The sequence below is a fragment of the Ambystoma mexicanum genome, chromosome 5q, assembly GCF_040938575.1.
Source record: "Ambystoma mexicanum isolate Mex_15411 chromosome 5q, UKY_AmexF1_1, whole genome shotgun sequence".
NCBI classification, from domain to species: Eukaryota; Metazoa; Chordata; class Amphibia; order Caudata; family Ambystomatidae; genus Ambystoma; species Ambystoma mexicanum.
In genome coordinates this window covers 777,784,666-777,801,248 of record NC_090933.1, presented here as the reverse complement: position 1 = coordinate 777,801,248, position 16,583 = coordinate 777,784,666, and the positions used below count along the sequence as shown (strand labels likewise).

General features: G+C 48.2%; 1 protein-coding gene across 1 annotated transcript in view; it reads right to left on the bottom strand.

The window, feature by feature from the left end:
- The window catches only part of ZBTB10 (zinc finger and BTB domain containing 10), a 438,082-nt gene that overhangs the window by 282,211 nt on the left and 139,288 nt on the right, over positions 1–16,583 (bottom strand). The gene's annotated exons all lie outside the window — the stretch shown is intronic.

Here is a 16,583-nt window from a genome sequence, read left to right as displayed (position 1 = left end):
GGGGATACTGTGATGAAATATGTATGTATATTTGCCTGTCCTTGTACATTTTTGTATGCTGTCTGCACCAATAAAAGCAGAGGGAACAATAAACACGGGTCGCATTTTCTGAAAGCTGATGGTGTGTGTTGAGTCAGTTTATTTAGCAGAACAATCGCCCTTCTCCAAATTTCCTTCAATAACCAAGAGCAAGGGTACCCAAAATTCTTAGCTCAAAGTATGCCATTTACAGATCATTTTTATAGCTAGCATGAGCCACTCTGCCTCCTAGTTTCGGGAAGAATGTAGCAGGTACAGAAAGGTGGGGGTTGGTGTTGCTAATCAACCTGGGTAGTTACCCTCAATGGAGAAATATGGGAGATATGCCCCAAATGTATTCTTTTTACAAAATGTACATTTAAGCTTTTCATCTAATCGGAGGATTGTGCTGAAAATGCAGATTATGCAAAAAGGTTTCTCAAATGATGTGTGCCCCACTTTGGTATCAGTTATTCCATCAGTATCGAGACAGTACTTCCAATGGCTGGATCTTCATCTTGCAGATCTAGAAATATTCACAAGTGACACGCCACACAAATAGGACAGTTGCAGCTTTTCCCTTGGTTTAAAGGCACTTTGGGGCAGCCATGAAGCCCCCCGTTTGTCTGCTGGTAAAAACATTTTTTTATAGGGCTTGCCCCAACAAATCAACCGCACCGTTGGTGAGGAAGGTACTAGTGAGAAAAAAAGGACTAGATTTGTCGAGGTTAATTACTACCCTAAAAAAAAAAGCAAGGTTTGGGCACCTCACTCGACTTTCCACCAATACAAGACTAATGTGCTCATGCTGAAAGTATGAATTTTGCTAACTCACTGGCAAGATGTGATCAAAACCAAGAAACTCACCTTCCAAGTTGATATAGGAATGGATTTGATATGCGGAATGGGCTCGAAAGGCACACTCGTGAGTTGGATAAAATCGCACTACTCCTTGGTAGGAGGCAGCGTTCTAAATGGCAGAAAACGTCTCACGAGTCATTTCAACAAACCATATAATTCAGTACTCAAGACAGTGACTTCCAATATGCGATGTTGGCAAATGAACTTTAATGGAAGAGTATTAATGCTCAGCCATGCCTAGATGTAACAGTTCAGGCACAAACAAGTGTTTTGATAGGTTTGAAATCCTTTCTGTGTATGTTAGAAAACCAACTACATATGTAAAATGAACAGTCAGTCCTTCTCCACCTTTTCTGGGTTTAGACTTCTCATCTCTCAATTAACATTTATTCTTCATTATTACATGTGCATCCATAACCATATTTATTTGACACATATCGCCGCCAGTCTAAGTCTTTCCTCCTGATGTATACCTCTTTTAGTAGGGGACACGTTATTTCGTCTTCCATACTTATTGGTTTATACAAGTTTCGATTTAAAGTAGAGTAGTTTACAACAGTTTAGCTGTGTCTTAGGGTCCACTTTTAATGTATTCTGAGTCACCATTTAAGGCTCAGATATATTGTATTTATTTATATAGCACGCCTAGCCCTAAGGCATCCTGGCACATTTCTTGTGGTTACATATTTACAGTGTTACATAGCATTTTTATAAACATTTACATAATAGATTTACAGTTGCATAAAGTAGCTCAGTACAAGAGAAGACATAAAATACATGCATGTACAACAGGTGGATAGGGGGACAGTCCAGGAAGTTAATCTTCATTCGTGATAAGCCAGGTTTTTACAGGCTTTTGGAATTTGTGGTAGGAAGGTTCAAGTCTGATACTGGCCGGTAGGGTATTCCACGTTTTGGCTGCTAGGACCGGGAAACTCCTGCCGCCTGATTTTTGGAGCCTATGAGGAGGCAGTATGAGTCAGATCTAGTCAGTCTGTCTGTAGAGTAGTGTTTGAATATGTCACAAAGATACGTTGGTGCTTGATTGTGCAAGCATTTATAGGTTAGTGAAAGGGTCTTCAGTTTAATTCTTTGATTGATAGAGAGCCGTTAGACACTGTCTTAACTCTGGATGTGGAGTTTTCTTGGGAAGTTAGTTGCGGCTCTGAGCACACTGTTCTGGTATATTTGCAATTTTATTAAATTGTGTTTGCTGGTGCCTAGATATAAGGCGATACAGTAGTCAAGTTTGGTTAGTGCAAGGGACCTAGCTAAGGTCATGTAGTTGTCCGTGTTCAGAAACGGTCTGCAGGCATTTATCAGCTTGCAAGTGTATGCAGTGGTTGAGGCTGTCGGGTTGATTTGTCCAACGACAGGGTCGAGTCAATGTACATACCTAAGGTTTTGACATCCTTTGAAACCTTGATATTGTTGCTGTTAATGTTGAAGGTGTAAAACTTATTGTCAAGTTTGAGGAATCTGGCTTGGGTACCTACAAGGAGTAACTCAGTCTTATCGTCATTTAGGCATAGTCCATGTTGTGCCATCCCGGCTTGTATGACGAGATAAATGTTAAGTCGTTTTGAGTCAGTTATGTAATTACCTGTGTTAGCAACAAGAATTTGTGTGTCGTCGGCGTAGTTCGTGTAGGAGATACCCATGTGGTCTAAGTCATCGAATAAGGGCTCAATAAATATATTGTAAAGCGTGGGTGAGACACAGGAACCATGTGGTACCCCACAGGTGACTTCCACCGGCAAGGCATACGCTGTCGAAGCAAATACTCTGGTGGTTCGGTTGTTGAGAAATGACTGGATCCAAGTGGTGGCGTCCTTAGAGAAGTGGGCTGCCGAGGAAAGATGGCTGCAGAAAGTGTTATGGTCCACAAGGTCAAAGGCAGCCGATAGATCTAGTAAAAGAAGGAGGGTGAGGTTGCCTTGGTCTTTTATACATTCAATTTGAGTTACTAGGTCTATCAGTGCACTTTCGGTGCCATTCCTAGGACGAAAACCAGACTGCCATAACCCTCTTAAGTTTTTGCTTTCAAGGTGATGCTGGATCTGCAGATAAGCTGCTATGTCTATAATCTTAAGAAGGAATGGCATTGTAGTAATCGGTCTGTAGTTAGTCGGGGTGTTGGGATCGAGCGACAGTTTCTTGAGGAGGGGCAAGACCCATGCGTCCTTGAGGTTGTTTGGTACCGAATTAGCTGTAAATGAGGCATTAATTAGCGTAGAATAAAGGGTGCCAGCTCTTTCGCGGTTTCTTTTATGATTGATGCTGGCCAGATATTGCCCAGGCATCTGGAGGGTTTACGACTCAGGATTATCTTCTCAACTTCCCTGATGCTGAGGGGAGAGAATTTGAACAGGTCAGTTTGATCTGTTAGTGAGATTTGGGTTGTCGGTTGGGGGCAAGAGGGAGGGTTCTTGACTATACTCTTCTTTTTAGTCTCAATTATTTTTTGAAGGAGCTCAATCTTGTCAGATCGAGCTTTTTGAATGTTGTGACACCAGGTGGTGTCCTTGGAGCATGAGGTGGGAGGTGTTGTGAGTGATTCTAACTCTCTAAGTATGTTAAACAATTCTTTAGTATTAGATTTGGCTTTTTGGATCCTGTCATTGTAAGATTTGCATTTTGCTAGGAAGATAGCAGATTTGTAGGTGGCAGAAGCTGTAGAGAAGTTTTCTTTGTTGGACGTTGTAGGGAGGTTTTCTCATGTGGTTTCGGCAGATCTTTTGAGTTTCCACAAGGTTCTTAGGTGCGGGGTGAACCACGTGTTCATGTGGGCATGAGGTATCTCTTTACGCAATTTTTCAGGAGCAATCTTGTTGATGGCATCCAGTATGGTTGCATTTTAAAGGTCCACTAGGAGAGCAGGGTCATCTTTGCACTCGTTAGTGGTGGAGATATTCATAAGTGATTGGAGAAGAGGGAGGAGCTTGTGGGCAGTTATATTCCTCATATATCTGGCTAGTCTAGGTGGAGCTAGTAGTTTGTTGAGATTGGTGTTCTTTTGTAGAGTAAAGAGTATGGCATGGTGATCAGTCCAGGCACAAGGTTGGTTAGATAGGATGCGAGTATTGCAATTTGAATCTGCGATCCAGTCCAGCCGTCTACCCTTGTTGTGAGTGGGTAGTGTGACCCGTTGGGTGAGGCCCAGTTCAGCAAGCCTATTGCTGATAGTTCATTGGTGTCTTTGGTGTCATGTAATTCTAAGTTAAAGTCTCCTAGGAGCAGGATTTCTGATCATGGTTTGAAGTTGTTAGTGAGGAGTGCTGATAAATCTTCTTCGAAGGATGATAGTGGGCCAGGGGGTCTGTAGGTCAGGTGAGCTGTTATGGTTTGTGTTGGAGATTGAGAGGATTTCTCCAGAGGGGAAGTATTGGATGGGGAACTGCCTAAAGCCCAAGGATGTTTTCATGATGAAGGCAACGCCACTGCCTTTAGAGGAGTTTCTGTCTTGCCTAATAATAGCGTATTGGTCAGGGATAGCTAGCGAGAGCAGAGGGCCAGAAGTGGGTTGGAGCCATGTCTCAGTGATAGCTAGAAAGTTGAGGACGTTGGTCAAAATGAGATTGCTAATATCTAGCGCATGGGCTGTTATAGACCCAACATTGATGAGCCCTCCTTTAATAGTGGTGTTATTGACCTCCATAGGTGGTTTGGTGTCTTTGGTGTTTTTACAGGGAGTGCTTAAATTAGGATAAGACTTGTTACAGGTGCTGGCCTTTTCTTTGGCGATTCCCTATTTGGACGTGGTTTGGTTGGGGCTGACAGTCGTGAGGTGACCTATTTTAGCAAGTCTGTGACCAAGTCTCAGATTTCTAATTTCCGTTGGGCAAGGTAGGTTAGGTATGGGTTTGACGGTAAGTTTATTTTGACCATTGGCCAGGTGTTGGTACTTTGTCTTTGGTCGCTTTATGTGCAGACCAAGTTGTAGGTTTCGTGACATCTTGGTTAAAGTCAGGCAGGAAGGTGGTACGGTTGATACTAGCTGAGCTTGACAATTTGGAAGCCATTGATAGTGTACAGCTCCATTTAGTTACTGTGAGCTGGCTGAGGCTTTGTGGGAATTTAGTTGGTCCCGATACAGAACTACTAAAGACATGTTCTGCCATGGTCGTTGGGGTGTGCGCAATTAGGTTAGTAAGTATACTGATGGTGCTTAACCAGAGGTGAATCATGTCTAAGGTTAGGTTGGCACATAGGTGCAGGTCTATTGCAGATCACTTAACGATGTAAGAGAATAGTGGTTACACTAGGTAGTTCGATCTAGGTATCGTTTGTAGCATGAACAGCATTTTAGCATTAACAGTTAGTGGAGCGCAGTAGTTGTACACGATAGTTCTGTTAAATAGTAATTCCAACATGAACAGCAATGGTCAGAATAGCCACGTTACAGCGAGTGTGAGATTACAATCTGTGTTACAGTGAAAAGTAGGTCATGAGGTCCTGAAGGAGTGAACTAGTGAGGAGCTGCTGAGATAGCCGTGTTAACACAGGTACGGCCGCAGGTTAGGCAGCACATATATATCTGCTAAAACCAAATCACAGGTGTGGCGATGGCGAATTAAACACAGGTCATACGGGGCTTTGTCACATTAGGTGCAGAGCCGGTGGTGGAGGGGTTATGGTCCGTGACCCCCCCTTGTTGCCCCCTCGACAGAACCGGTACCACCACAACCCTAAGCATGGGACAGTTGAGGGATGTACCTCACTGACAATACCTTCAAAGAGGATGTCTCGGTTCTGTCGGTGCAGACTTTGCCCCAAGAAGAGGAACCTCGGGTTTTAACCCGGGACGTATAGCTCCATCAAGGAGGGGCCTCGAGCCGTGACTTCCTATGAAAAGCTTCCGAAACGCAGACCTCGATGCGTACCCCGGTATCAGCGTGGGACAATCCAGAAATGGAGACCTCGGGGCAAACCCCGGTATCCAGAGCCCTAGACTAACTGGGCTGAACCTTAGCACCCAAATGGTGAACCTCGGAACTGTGTCCGGTTTTGGCAGGTCCACTGCAGGAAACCTTGGAGAACACTCCAGTGTGCCTATTAGGCCCTTGATGGGGGAACCCCTAGTGAAAGAGCTACATGAGCCCCTCCTGGACCTGGAAGACCCCAGGAAGGAGTCCCCTGGCCGGGGCGCCATAAAAAGTAAAGAACTTACTGGGCGTTTCTTCTTTTCGTCGATGAAAAGCTGGAATTGAGGTGGGGGAACGCGTTGAAACAATTCCTCCCACCGAAGAAGACGATGATGTTTAAGTGCCTGGACGGAGAGGGAGTTGCAGTAGAAGCATGAATCCCAGCGATGTTCCGGGCCTAGACACTCTAAGCAAAGAGAGTGAGGATCCGCCCTCGCAAGCGACGCTCGCATGAAGAACAGTGCACGAATCCCAGGCACTCCGGCATAGACGGAGGACTAGATGACCGTGGAACCGGAGCAGGAAAGAAGGACAAGGGGAATAAAAATAAAAATTCCCAGTGATGCTAATGCGTCCAGCCCTGACCGTGCAGAGAAAAGGACTGAAGGGCGATGCGGAGCCCAGGAGGGAAGGGGGTCATGGCCACACACGGTACCTGCGTAAAAATAAAAGAACAAAAATGTAAAATGTTTTGTTCCTTTTTACGAAAGTGCTCCGGTCGCGTCCTGAAGGACGGAATGTACCACAAGTATGGAGGAAAGGGGACTGGACGTAGGAGTATGCATGATACAGCCGGAGACACAGCTGGAGGTGCAAGCCTTGGATAGTGCCTTCCCATGCCACACAGGCCCAAATTTGATGAAAAATTAAAAAGTCTTTCGATATTCTTTAGTGCGTGCCACATAAGGCACGCGACACGTCCAGTGAATGAAAATACCTTTCAGAAAGCCTAGAACGGTTTGCAAAGAAAATTGGTAAGACCAAAAGGTTTGTTTAAATGAAAGTCAGATGGAGACCTTTGGCATAAAGGACGGATGAGATCGTAGAACCTCCTTAGATTGGTGGAAAGACAAATATGGAGGCTTACAAGATAGAGCCTGGATCACTCCAACACACCTCAAGGTAATCACCGTTAGGAAGGCGGTCATCCATGAGAGAAACGTCAAAGATGTCCGATACATAGGCTCAAACGGAGCATCCATCAGTTTGGACACAGCCACATTCAACTCTCACGCCCGGGCAGGAGCCTTCAACGGAGGGAATGTTCTGAAAAGGCCCCTGATGAACTCCTTCACGAGCCTGAGAGACCACAGGGAGAGCTTGCCAGGAGCCCAGGTATACTGGGATATCACGGTTAAGTGCACTTTGATGGATGCAGGGGCAAGACAAGCCTTAGCTAGCGAGAGCAGGTAAGAAAGATGTTGCAGCACTGTGATGGAGAGATCGTCTGTGACTTGCACCACACTGTAAAGCGCTTCCACTTAGTGTTTGTAGCATGCAAGTGTAGACAGAGCCCTGGCCTTGTATAGAATCTTCTTGCATTCCAACGGCAGCAAAAAATACCCACATTCAAAGGCTGCTGGAGCCAGGCCAACAGGTTCAGGGATGCTGGGTTGTGGTGCAGGATTGCCCCTCCTCTGGATAGCATGTCTGGAAGAGGAGGCAGCTGGATGGCCGGATCCACTGACGGGTGAAGAAGGTACAGGTACCAGATCAGTCTGGACCACACCGGTGCAACAAGGATTATCCTGCAGCGGGCTAGTTCAAAGTGTGTTGATCACACGTAGGGGCAGCGGGAATGCGTAAAGGAATAGACCTTCCCATGGGAATGAGAAGGTATCCTCAGACTCCTTGCCCGAGGATACCTGCTGTCAAACCGCTGGCACTTGGTATTGGCTACTGTCGCCAACAGGTCGATCTGAGGCTGTCCCCACTGACTGAAGATCTGAGAGGCTTGAGCTTGCTGGAGCTCCCACTTATGGCAGGTCTGCAATGGTGTTTTGAACGCATGCAAGGTGGAACGGGACTAGACACATCCGGTGATCAATGGCCCAGCACCACAGGTTCTGTGCCTCCAGAGAGGACAGGCAACCTCGTCACGCCTTGCTTCTTGTTGTAATACATGGTGGTCATGTTGTCCGTGAAGAACCCAACCACCTTTTCGACGACCTGAGACTTGAAAGACTTGAGCCGAGAACGTTACAGAATGCTGATATGCAATGCCTTCTCCTCCGGGAGCCATAGGCCTCTGGCATATAGTTGGCCAGTGTGGGCGCCCCAACCTTCCAGTGAAGCATTGGTCATGACCGTCTGATACGCAGGGGTCCTGAACAGAGCTCCCTGTGAGATGGGAGACCGAATGGACCACCAGTGCAGGGTTTGGTGGAACGCTTGACTGAGGGCTATCGTGTCGTTCCAGGAGCCAGAGATCTGCTTCCTGGACGAGCTGCTTCCACCTGGCGTCCAGGGACTCCCGAGTCTCATTTGCAGTCTGCATGAGGGACCAGATGGATGCACAAGGACATCATCCCCAACAGACTTTAGCCACTCAGACGGAGGATAGCCTTTGGACCGTTCCGATGGGGCTGCCAGACACGACACTGTATTGAGTCTGACCCCCCAGGAACAGAGTGTCTTGGGACGGAACCATGGAGGATTTGGGATAGTTTATGGAGAATCTCGGAGGGGTTAGAGTCCGGACCGTCTCTGCTGTATGTTGCACCACCAGAGCGTGAGAACAAGACCAGAGCAGCCAATAGTCCAGGTAGGAGTAGACCTAACACTCCCTTCTGCCAAAGGAGCGCTGCCACTGGGGCTAGGTGTTAGGTGAACACCCTCAGGGCCGATTTGAGGCCAAAGAGTAACACCTTGAATTGGTAATGTCTTCCTCGGACGAAGAACCTTAGGAACTTCCAATGTTTTGGGTGAATGGGGATGTGGAAATATGCATCTTCTAGATCCAGCATCACCAGGAAATGCACCCTCTTGCAGCTGGCTGAGCATGAGCTGATAATCATGAATTTCTGGGACTTTTGGAATTTGTCGAGACGACACAAGTCCAGGATGGGTCTTCACCTGCCAGACTTCTTGCGAACCAGAAGGTTTCTGACTATACGGAGCCCCGGAGGAGCAGAGGGACCGGTTTGATTGCCCCCTCAGCAGCATAGCCTGAACTTCCTTGATGAGTTGGGCTTCGTGCTGTTCTGGTCTTGTCTTATCATGGGAGGAAGGCTGGGGCACTTGTCTTGGAACTCCAGACTGTGTCCCGGCCCGAGGACATCAAGCGCCCATTTGCCCGTGGAGATGTTGCGCCACGTGTTTTCAAAATGATATAACCATTCTCCAGTGAGGTGCTGAAGTGGGGGAGATCGGGGGCTGGGACTGGTCAGGCTTCCTTCTGCCTCCTGGTGGCTTGCAGACAACGACGCTGGGTACCTCCCCTATAGGCCTGGGGACAGCCTTTATATGCCTCCTGAACAGTGGAGCGGGACAGCTGATGGTACGACGGGCTGAGCACCTTGGATATTCGGGAGACCTTCCCCTTCTGGGAGCGAAAGTTCTGCCTCCTCTGTTGCAGCATGCCCAAAGAGCGTGCAGTCTCTGAGTCGGTCTTATTAATTTTTGCATTTATAAAGCGCTCGAAGCTGCAGGCCTCCAGGTGCTGGTTACAGTGAGGGGAGAGAGTGGGAGGCATAGGAAACATAGGGAGGAGAGCAAAGTAAGATGGTAAGAAGGGACTTGTCCACTGCCTTGCCAAAAAATTTTATCCCTGTTGAAAGGCAGGTCGACCACCTCTGCTTGGACATCGTGCCTGAAGTTTGTGGCCCTCAGCCAACCTTGACATGATTTTGTGGAGTTCCTTACTGGGGTTTTCACAGTTGTAAATTCTAGAGTTGTAGTGGACTTTTTTTGCTTTTTCGGATTGCCGGGCTAGGGTGGATCTACTCAGGAAGGTTTTATCTTTTGGCCATTTGCGTTTGCGGTATTTATACAGTTGTTTTGCCATCTTCAGTTCTGGTGTAAACCATCTGGGAAAAGGGCCACGGCGAGCGGAAGATTGGCAAGTGGGGATGAGTGGGATTAATGAGATATTGAGCCATGAGTCAAAGGCGTTGGTAGATAAGGGTTCACTCCGTGGGGTGGTTGGGGGAGGAGATTGACGGAGCGCATCTGCTAGGTCCGGGAGGATTTTTAGTTTCTTCCAGCATTTGCGTTGATTTGGGGGTTCTGGTTCGAGTATGGGGAGGGGAGCGGGCGAGCGAATGGTGAAAGGCATAATTAAGCAGGGGTGTTGCTAGGTCTGGACAAGATCAGGGGCTAAGCTAATGTCTAGACTGGCGGGATTCGGGGCTAGCTATAGCCTTTTGCTTGTGGCCCCCGAGTTATATCCGGGACTAGAACCAAAAGACCAGGGGCTATAGCCCTCTTAGCCCCCCCCCCCAGCAACGCCTCTGTAATGAAGTGATCAGATCATATGCGATCTGAGCGTGATCTGCAGATTGCAGGTTCGAATCCCAGCAAGGCCAACTCAGCCTTCCGAGGTCACTAAATAAGTACCAATTTCGGTTGGGTGATATTTAAAGCGCTTTGGATTAAGGCGCTTTATAAAACATCATGATCATTAACATCCTGTGCTATAACTACGCTGATGACACCCAATTAATTCTAAAACTCCTCAACTTAAAACCCAACTGTCAGCCCGACCTTGCTGCCTGCCTCCTTGACATTGATCGCTGGATGACCACAAACCATCTCCTCTTAAACCCCACCAAAACTGATATCATGTGCGGCAACACCAAGCTTCTCCCCCACCCTCTACCCTGGCCATCATACATGGGCAATCCACCAACCAACTCAACCATAGTAAAAAATCTTGGATGCACTCTCGACTCTGACCTAACACTCTCTCGCCAAACCAACAATGTCTCCAAGTCCTGCCATTACCACCTCAAAATTCTTAGATGCATTTTTCCATACCTCTCCTTTCCCAGCAGACTCACCGCTGTCCAATCTTTTGAAATCTCAAGAGTGGACTATGCCAACTCCCTCTACCTCGGGGTCCAAGCATACCACCTCATTAAATTACAAAGAGCACTTAACGCTGCAGCCTAATTGCTTCTAGCACTTGGCCCAAGAGATCACACCTCTCAGAACTCTCCACTGGCACCCGGTTGGACGAAGGGTGACTTTCAAAACCTTATGCATCTCCCACTGAGCAGTGCATAAAACCGGACCTCTATATCTACAGGACAAGCTAAAACCCTACCACCCACCGCGCACTCCAAGATCAAGCTCGGCCCGCCTCCTAGTGATACCAAACACCAACTCAGTCAGTTTAGGAGGATCATCATTCTCAGCCTTGGCCCCCACTCTGTGGAACTCGCTTCCACCCCACATTCGACACACCGAAGACTACATGTCTTATCGCAAACTACTGAAAACGTGGCTTTTCCCTTAAAGAAACGGCACTTAGAAAAAACTGAATAAATAGCCACAATAAACAGAAACCCATGGTTGTTGAACAAAGAACAAAAAGGAATCGATCGAACCGATAGAAAAACTAAAACGGATAATGTAACTAAAACAGATAGACTGAGTAGAACGGATAAAGTGGATGGAACAGACGGAGTGTATGGAATGGATGAAGTAGATGGGAAGAGTGGATGGAGGGGATAAGTAGATGGAGGGGATGAGTGGACAGAGTGGATGGAGGGGATGAGTAGATGGAGGGGATGAGTGGACAGAGGGGATGAGTGGACGGAGGGGATGAGTAGACGGAGGGGATGAGTAGACGGAGGGGATGAGTAGACGGAGGGGATGAGTGGACGGAGGGGATGAGTAGAAGGAGGGGATGAGTAGACGGAGGGGATGAGTGGACGGAGGGGATGAGTGGACGGAGGGGATGAGTGGACGGAGGGGATGAGTGGACGGAGGGGATGAGTGGACGGAGGGGATGAGTGGACGGAGGGGATGAGCGGACGGAGGGGATGAGCGGACGGAGGGGATGAGCGGACGGAGGGGATGAGCGGACGGAGGGGATGAGCGGACGGAGGGGATGAGCGGACGGAGGGGATGAGCGGACGGAGGGGATGAGCGGACGGAGGGGATGAGCGGACGGAGGGGATGAGCGGACGGAGGGGATGAGCGGACGGAGGGGATGAGCGGACGGAGGGGATGAGCGGACGGAGGGGATGAGCGGACGGAGGGGATGAGCGGATGGAGGGGATGAGCGGGTGGAGGGGATGAGCGGATGGAGGGGATGAGCGGATGGAGGGGATGAGCGGATGGAGTGGGTGTAGGAGATGAAGTGGAAGAAACATATGGAACGGACACTAAATAAAACATAGTGGATGGTACGGATAGAATGGATGGAACGGATAGAGTACGTGAGCGAATGGAATGAATGGAATGGATGAAGAGAACGGAACGGACAAACAGAATGGAACGGACGAAGTGGATGGAACAGATGAAGCGGATGGAACAACTGTTATGTACCTGTATCCCCAGGTTACCCTATCCATCCTGTCGCTTTATATACGTATGTCGCTATGTAGGCCACCTGTCCGGCTCTCGTGCCTGGCCGCAAGCGCTTCACTGATAAACCACTGTATAACACTACTGCACTTACTCTCTGCTGTACACCATCATTCAACTAGAACACAGCTATGCTATGACACATTCGGCCTAGTTTTCATACTAACATGACCCCACAAACACCTCATCATCCTAATAAAACACATCTAGCTGAGCATATTCCGGCTAGCTTGGGCGTCTCCTCAGGCCCAACGTAGCCAGAACTCAGTCTGAGTGTCCACCCTCCAGACTCCACCCTCCAGACTGAACACATTCAACTGATCTCCTCAGCACCACACCTACCGCTGAGAAGCAGCTATCATGCAACAACCACACCAGCTGCACACATATCCGGTGCGCCCACGCACCATACGGCACTCTCTCTCCCTCTCTACTGACCTGAACTGAGGTTTCCGAGGGCGTTCAACCTACCAGCGTTTTGAGGTCATACCAGTGACACATAAGGCGCTATATAAATGCCAAGTAACATAACATTTGTTGCCAATCATGGCACTTTAGAGATCGTGGCATACTCAAATTATTTTCAAAACACTGTAAATTGAGGTTTTGAGGATAGTGCCTGCAACTCACTCACTATACAGGCTCAAATTAGTGCTTTCTACAAGATGGTCTTGAAAGTTAGCAACCTTAAGGGACATGAATGTAGAGGTTCATATGGTGGACACAAAACATTTTAACACCAGATTGAGGTCCGAAACGGGAACCTGAAAGGGAGATGGAGGGAACACATTAGTGAGCCCCTTCCTAAGTTTTATCACCAAAGGTATCTTAAAATATGAAGTTTACTCAGAAGATGGATAGCGTCGCCAAATAACCTTTAATGTTCCCAACCTGGAGTCCCAGATTGGCTAGGTACAGTAGAAAGGATGACACCTCTGGTGTTTTGCATAGCAAAGGGTCCAAATTCCTCTGTGTGCACCAGCTGCAGAATTTGTTCCAACAGCAGCGGTACAAAGATTTAGTTGCGGGCCTTCTGGCTGAAAGCAAAATCTCGATTAAGTCATCCAGGAGGTCCCAATCCTTGCATATCAGCCTCTCAGAAACCATGTGTGAAGGCTGTGAGTCTTACGCTCTGGATGGATAAACCAACCCTCCTCTCTTTGTGGAACACTTATTGGAGGGCAGATGAACATGTCCAGAAGGTCCGTGGACCACGTCCTCCTGGCCCAACCCGGGGCAACTAGGATAATGTGTTTCCCAAACTTTCTCAACCTCCTGATGACGTGAGGAATGATGGGGACTGGAGGAAATACGTACAGAAGTGGGAACTCCCAGTCCACTACGAACGCGTCTCCTAGAACTCCTCTTGGGGTAAATTCCCTGGAGCAGTACAGTTTGCACTTCCGGTTGATACTGGTCGCGAACAGGTCCACTTGAGGGGCTCCCCAAAAGGGTGAAGATCTCTTGAAGGACTTCCTGAGCCATTTCCCACTCGTGGGAGACTGTGCACTGCCTGCTCAGAGCGTCTGTCGCGGTGTTCTCCTTTCTAGCTAGGTGAACTGCTGATAGGGAGATTCCTTCTTGAATTACCCAGAACCAGAGCCGCATTGCCTCTATGTACTGTGGTAGTGACCCTACACCTCTCTTGTCGAGTTAGTAAATGGCCACTGTGTTGTCCGTCATCATCAGGGTATTCTTTCCCCGTACAGAGGGCAGAAAGGCCTTCAGCGCAAGTCTGATTGCCCTCAGCTCCAACAGATTGATGTGTAGCTTGGACTCCGATGGAGACCAACGACCGTTAATTGTCCGGTTGTTGGCGTGTCCTCCCCCACCCCATGAGTGAGGCGTCTGTCACTACTGTATCTCCATCCACGGTTGCCAAAAAGGTTCTCCCTCCAGAATATTGTCCTCGCAGGCCCAACACAGAAGATTTGGTGCAACCCTGCTTGGAACCTGAAGTAGGTCCAACATGTTGCCTGAGAACTGAGACCATTGTTTCGTGAGAGCCCATTTGAAGGGATTGCATTCTCAGTCGAGCCTCTGGCACCAGAAAAAGGCAGGATGCCATGAGAATGAGCAAACTCAAAAAGTGGAAGGCTGGAAGACGCTGGGCACTCTAAAACGTGAGACCATCTGCCGAATGTCTTGAGGCCTCACCTCGGGTGGTGAGCTCTTACCCAAGGATGCTCCAGTACAGCCCGATGAACTGAAGCTTTTGGGTTGGTGTCATATAGGACTTCAGAATGGCAGATGTCGTTGAGATGATCCAGGACTTGTTCGGGAGAATGCGTCCTGATAAGCCAATCGTCCAGGTAGGGGTAGATGTGAATCCCTCCTCTCCCGAGACTCCCTGCCACCACTGCCATCAGTTTGGTGTGAATGGCAGAACTCGAAACTGATAATGAGAACCACCAATGGTGAACCTCAGGTGCTTTGTGCTCGAGATGGATTGGCACATGAAAATAAGCATCCTGAAGGTCCAATGACAGCATCCAACCCTGGAGGTGGACGGCCTGAAGGATGTGAGAAAGTGTGACCATTTTGAACTTGTCCGACCTGAGGAACTTGTTCAAGTGTCTCAGGTGCAAGATGGGTCTCGGTCCTCCGTGCTTCTTGTTGATCAGGAAATATGGAGAGTACCATCCTTTGTGCCTCTCCGCTACAGGTTTCGGCTCTATAGCACCTTTCTCTAGCAGGATCAACATTTCCTGCACAAGGAACAGATCTGGAACCTTGAAAGGATGGCTCCCTGGTGGATGGTTCTGAGGTCCCTGAATGAAGGGAAGGCAGTAGCCTGGGCTATTGTTTCCAATGCCCAAGCATCCGAAGTAATGTCTCACCATTCTTTCAGATGCTCAGAGTCTGCCTCCCACTGAGGTGTCTTGACTCATGGCCTCAGGTTTTGAGGCACCTGAAGCAGTGGCTGTTGGTAAAGATGCCCCTGATTGAGCAGGCTTTGCACCTCTCCCTCGTCCACCACGAGGGAATCTTCGTTGGCCTCTTTGAGCAGCCATTTTTCTCGCTCTTCCAACTGAGTAGTAGAGAAAGGACATACCCCTCCAAGATGGCCCACTGAGGTGAAAAGGCTGAGGATGCCTAACAGCAGCACCCATAAATTTGGCTGCCGCCTTTGAGGTCTGCAGCTTCTCAAGACTTGTCAGCCTTGCTGCCAAAAAGGCGAGACCCGTCAAAAGGCATGTTAAGGAGTCTAGAATGCACATCCGTTGCAAATCCAGACTTCCTCAACCACGCAAATCTGCAAATTACGGCGCTTGCTGCCATGGCTCTGCTGATTCTGTCTGCAGAATCCGGACTCGATTGAAGAGACTCGCACATGGCTTACTTGCGATCCTTAACAATGGATAAGAAACTGTCTCTTTCCTCCCCTTCGGGAATAGTCTCAGTCGCCATAGAAATGCAGTCCCAAAGAGATTATGAAAACTTTGCCAAGGCACATGTGAGTTGGCCTATTTAAGAGCCATGCTCCCAGTGGAAAATACCTTTCTGGACCAGGCATCTACCTTTTTGTCATCCCCATCGGGTGGGATGGTTCGATAGGCTGCTTGTTTTGGAGGTAACGGTTGCTGCCTGCACAACCACCAGACTTTCTTGGGTAGGGTGCTTCTATAGGTAGCTGGGGTCACTACTTGGATGGTATTTTTTTGTCAAGTTCTTATTTACTGCTGGACTTGACGCCGGTGCTTCCCAATTGGCACTTACTCTTTTCTGAAGAGCAATGTGGAAAGGTAAAATGGCATCCTTTTCAGGACCTTTATCAAGGATGTCTGTAAAATCATCTTGTTCTAAACGGAGGGCAGCTCTGCTCCATCACAGGTAATTCCCCACCCTGGTCATCAACTGCCTGTAAGGGGCATCTGCAGGTTCATCTGACTCTGGCTTTCCAAATTCTAATTCTGGTGAAGAATCCACCCCACTGGCTGTCTGTAAATTTTCATATTTATCTTTCAGTCTGGACTCCTCTGAAATTAAGCTGTCCGGGACATTTGGTGTGCTATACTGCAAACCAAAGCGTGCATCATTATCAGATGGCTCATTGTCCTCATAGAGGTCAGAGATTTAAAGAAATCCTTTCTTGGTAAAGGAGTGAAGGTATTCTCAGGAAATGGCATCGAAGGCTTCGAAAAATGTCAACACCAATGCCCGAGGAGTCATCGATGTCTATGAGGAAGACATTTTCAACTTCAATGGCACCGAAGGCTTCGATGGGCCCGCTTGCGTCGATAG